This window comes from Adiantum capillus-veneris, chromosome 2 (genome assembly GCF_014529385.1).
Source record: "Adiantum capillus-veneris isolate H3 chromosome 2, ASM1452938v2, whole genome shotgun sequence".
NCBI classification, from domain to species: domain Eukaryota; kingdom Viridiplantae; phylum Streptophyta; class Polypodiopsida; order Polypodiales; family Pteridaceae; genus Adiantum; species Adiantum capillus-veneris.
In genome coordinates, this window is record NC_140932.1 from 125451047 (window position 1) to 125456653 (window position 5607).

Sequence of the window (5607 nt, forward strand, 5' to 3'; positions counted from 1 at the left end):
CCTACTACGTCTTGCATGTCCAGGAGACAACACCTTTGGACCAATAGCCATCTATCCAAAAAGTAACTCTTATAAGTACTCACAGATATATACAGGTTATTATCTAGAGAATTAAGAAGAGAGTATGGAGAAGAAAGGATTTCCCAACTATGTCTATCTTTCTTTGAGGGAGTCAATGAAAGGAGGCTTGCAAACCCACACGGTAAATGTCTATATAATTCTATATTTGTCTCTCTATATCTCATCTAACTACTACTAAGGATATAGTTGGGGGAGCGAGTCCATCCGATTAGCCCATTGACGATTGTCGGTTAAGGCCTAAGTTTCAGCCGGCAACGCACCAGTCTACACGCCAGCCGGATTCTCACAGTTGATGCAGATGTGCGAAGTTAACCCATTATTGGTCAACCCATTTTTGACCATTGGCAACCTTTGCTCAAAACGGATTCAAAGGTGCATCCAAATCAGCCCCGAAGTGCTTCATTATGAAGAGTTACCATGGTGACAGGTCCCCATTTGAGTTGGTAGAGCTGCATTGAGGCTTGGATTGTTGTGTACATTTCGTTTACGCAATCAAAAGCAAATACCACATCGGCAATCGTGTGCATGTGATTACATTGGGAGAGACACTCTCTCTTTGCATCAGCCAAAAATAGCCCAGAGCTTCTTGACCCTACCCAAATTGGGCATATCTGGCAATCAATGCATTCAAAGAGACGGCATCCTATATAGGAAGCTCTCTCCCACTTTTTGTGCTTTATGAAGTGATTCACATTTGTCATACCTAGAAAGAAGTCAGACATTGCACACGCCTAGAATACTTTGTCTGTGTGTGTGTATGTGTGTGTGTGTGTGTGTGTGTGTGTGTGAGTGAGAGAGAGAGAGAGAGAGAGAGTGTGTGTGTGTGTGTGTGTGAGAGAGAGAGAGAGAGAGACTGCAACATAACTTGAGAGAGAGAGAGAGAGAGAGAGATTCACTGCAACATAACTTGAGAGAGAGAGAGGGGGGGGGAGAGAGAGTTTCACTGCAACATAACTTGAGAGAGAGAGAGAGAGAGAGGGGGGGGGGGGGGGGGGGGGGGGGGGGGGGGGGGGGGGGGGGGGGGGGGGGGGGGGGGGGGGGGGAACGGGAGGTGTGACTCAAAACACACAATGGAAACAAAAATAATACAATTATGGAGATCCTCTGAGAATGTAGCAATCAATGCATTCAAAGAGACGGCATCCTATATAGGAAGCTCTCTCCCACTTTTTGTGCTTTATGAAGTGCTTCACATTTGTCATACCTAGAAAGAAGTCAGACATTGCACACACCTAGAATACTTTGTGTGTGTGTATGTGTGTGTGAGAGAGTGAGAGAGAGAGAGACAGAGGGGGGGGGGGGAGGAGGGAGAGGGGAGAGCTACATAACTTGAGAGAGGGAGGAGAGAGAGAGAGAGAGAGAGAGAGAGAGAGAGAGAGTTTCGCTGCAACATAACTTGAGAGAAAGAGAGAGAGAGAGAGAGAGAGAGAGAGAGAGAGAGAGAGAGAGAGAGAGGACGAGGGGGGGCAGGGAACGGGAGGTGTGACTCAAAAGACACAGTGGCAACAAAAATACTACGATTATGGAGATCCTCTGAGAATGTAGTATCCAAAGAAGACAACCAAGAGTCGTGAGCAAATTGGTATCCACTACATACATAAGCCTCCACCAAAATGTAGTCAATATCCCCAAAGCCACCCAAATATAGATCCGCTAAGCCTATAAATGGGAAAGAAGTGAGTATGTATTTTAGAGATCCTCTGAGAATGTAGCATCCAAAGAAGACAACCAAGAGTCGTGAGCAAATTGGTATCCACTACATACATAAGCCTCCCCCAAAATGTAGTCAATATCCCCAAAGCCACCAAAATATAGATCCGCTAAGCCTATAAATGAGAAAGAAGTGAGTATTACTATCGATTACATAATTCACTTCTTGCAAGGGTTTCCCTGCTTTGAACTGGATGGAACATCTCCAATGGAATTAATCCCCTTCTTGGGCCAATGGGTCGTTACCAATGCATGGAGCTTGTTTGAGATAGATCTAACTTCGGAGACACCAGGAGTATGTTGTACTGCTACAGCGGTCAATTTGTTGCTAGTGCTTCATAATTCAGGCACAATGCTTTTGAAATCCATGCTATCCTTGTCAAGAAGGGACCTCTCCAAGAGACTCATGATTTTTGCCTGGTTGCTTTCTATGCGAGAAATTTGTCCTTGCATTGAGCTCTACTGCTGCAAAATACCATTGATCTATAGCTGCATCCGCTCCTCTAGACGATGAAGATAAACCCTTGCTCATATTGTGAATGGCTCAACTAGTGAATGCTCTCTCTATAGGAAACCTGTGATGCCTCCGATCTCTCACATGAGGCTTGAATTTTGGAGCATACTGTGTGGATGATACCTAGTCCATCTACAATTTTCTTCTTTGTAGGTCCATCCCCACCTCGGGCAACGAGCTTGGCATTTCGTAAATTGTTGCCTTGGTCTCTCTCTGGGGTAGAAAATACCACCTCCGAAGAATCTCCTCCAGAGGTAAGCACGTGCTCCATTACTGTAAGAAAGAATAAGATATATATTGAGCACCGGGTTATACATGTTTTTCTCTCTATCTATTTTTCCCCTATCCACCTCTCTATACCTCCCTCTCTATGACGCAAGGTGGCCATAGAGAGAGCAATAGCCAAAGCCTGTGTGTAGGATGTCGTCTCTTGGAATGCACTGATTGTGGGATATGCCTAACTTGGTTAGGGCCAAGAGAGCGTCTGCCCCACCTAATGCTTCTTGTCCATCAGCTCCATCTCTCTCTCTCTCTCTCTCTCTCTCTCTCTCTCTCTCTCTCTCCTACTCATGTGTAGGCATATCCCACAATGAGTGCACTCCAAGAGACGACATCCCATAGATTAAGCTCATTGAAATTGCCTTTTGTGCTTTATGAAGTGCATGGCATTTGGCATACATGTCGACCAAGGCAATGCTAGAATTCAAGGGCGGAATTTCTCCTTTTCCCCTTGCGCTCAAGAGACATTTTGGAAATTGAAAACAACACGATATTAAGCTGAAACACATTTTTCTCGAACACTAACTCACGTCTCAATCTCACGTGGAGAGGAGGGGTATGAAATGAAACGAAATGAAATGTTATATTAAACGTCTTCAAAGGGCCAAGGTCTATGAGACCAAACATTACTTTTGAAGACCTATTTTTTGTAACTATTGGTAGACTTTGGAAAACCAAGCACCAAATGGAGGGGAATACAACCTAAACTTTTAGCGTTTCAAAAAGTGTAGCTCACACCACCATGAGGTCTTTCAGGGTGATATCCGCTGCCATATCTCAAACCCTCAACTGTGAAGAGTTTCCTATTGTTCTAAGAGTGTCACCTAGTGTCCGGTGGTACAGAGTGCGCTTAAGATGTTGTCAACGCTTATCTCAAACCCTCAACTGTTAAGAGTATCCTGTTGTCCTAAGAGTGTCACCTAGTGTCCGGTGGTAGCTGTACCAATTTGCAAGTGAGGTACACTTTAGTTTATTTGGCTTGTTGTGTAGTGCTTAGCCCTACTCACATAGGGCTCTGATCCAGTTTAAAACTCAAACGATAGCCTAATTTTCTAAAATTTTCTCTATTTTGGGGCGGAATTTCTCCTTTTCCCCTTGCACTCAAGCGGCATTTTGGAAATTGAAAACAACACGACATCAAGTTGAAACACATTTTTCTCGAACACTGACTCACAGTCTCAATCTCACGTGGAGAGGAGGGAGATGAAATGAAACGAAATGAAATGTTATATTAAACTTCAGGGCCAAGGTCTATGAGAGCCCGCAGAGATGACGATGGCGTTGCTGCAGTAGCTGGGAGGAGGATGTCGAGCCCGCGTGCGCCGCTGCAGTAGCCGGCTCAGACGGCGATGAGCCCACAGAAATGACGATGGCGATGAGGAGCAATGATAGCCCGTGTGCGCTGCTACAGTAGTCGGGAGGAGGATGGCGTGTGCTGCTGCAGTAGCTGGGAGGATGAAGGAAGGCTGCAATGGCGAGCCTACGTGAGAGTCGATCGTCAACACTGCGCCATGCTGAGAGCTGTGAGGGGCTGGTGCGGGGGCATGAGGTTCTGTGGTCACTGCTGCATGCCAAAGATCCTCAGGCATTGATGACGATAACTCACAGTCTCAATCTCACGTGGAGAGGAGGGAGATGAAATGAAATGTTATATTAAACGTCTTTATAAATGACGATGGCGATGAGCAGCGATGACAGCCCGCGTGCGCTGCTGCAATAGCCGAGAGGAGGAAGGAAGGCTGCAATGGCGAGCCTGCGTGAGAATCGGTGGTGAACACTGCGCCATGCTGAGAGCTGTGAGGGACGGGTGCGGGGGCATGAGGTTTGGTGGTCACCGCTACATGCCGAACATCCTCGAGCATTGATGACGACGATTTTAGTAGATGATGATGCATCCAAACATTGTAGATTGTATCAATTTTGGCCTTCCAAAGAAATTTAATATAACATTTCATTTCATCTCTCTTTCTCTCTCACACACACACACACACGAATTGATAGACAATCAAGCTTCTTATCAAAACCTGCCAATCTCTTTATCTTTGGAGATGTTTAATCTCACGGCCAGGGCTATTTCATGACCCCTCTTACAATGCAAGACTACCAATATCATCTTTTGCCCACATCATTTCATTTGGAGAGGTGTCCTCACTTTGTATCAGCTCAAAATAGCTCCAAGCTTCCTGACCTTGCTATTGGTAGTCAACTGTTAAGAGTATCCTATTGTCCTAAGAGTGTCACCTAGTGTCTGGTGGTAGCTGTTCCAATCTGCGAGTGCTTAGCCCTACTCACATAGGGATGTGATCCAGTTTAAAACTCAAATGATAGCCTAATTTTCTAAAATTTTCTCTATTTCGGGGCAGAATTTCTCCTTTTCCCCTTGCGCTCAAGCAGCATTTTGGAAATTGAAAACAACACGATATTAAGCTGAAACACATTTTTCCTGAACACTGACTCACAGACTCAATCTCACGTGGAGAGGAGGGAGATGAAATGAAACGAAATGAAATGTTATTAAACGTCTTCAAAGGGCCAAGGTCTATGAGAGCCCGCAAAGATGACGATGGCGCTGCTGCAGTAGCCGGGAGGAGGATGTCGAGCCTGCGTGCGCTACTGCAGTAGCCGGCTCAGATGGCGATGAACCCACAAAAATGACGATGGCGATGAGGAGCGATGACAGACCGCGTGCGCTGCTACAGTAGCCGAGGAGGATGGCGTGCGCTCCTGCAGTAGCCGGGAGGATGAAGGAAGGCTACAATGGCGAGCCTGCGTGAGAGTCGGTGGTCAACACTGCGCCATGCTGAGAGTTGTGAGGGGCAGGTGCGGGGTTGTGGTCACCGCTGCATGCCAAACATCCTCGGGCATTGATGGTGATAACTCACAGTCTCAATCTCACGTGGAGAGGAGGGAGATGAAATGAAATGTTATATTAAACGTCTTCAAAGGGCCAAGGTCTATAAATGACCCCTCTTACAATGCAAGACTATCAATATCATCTTTTGCCCACATCTTTTCATTTGGAG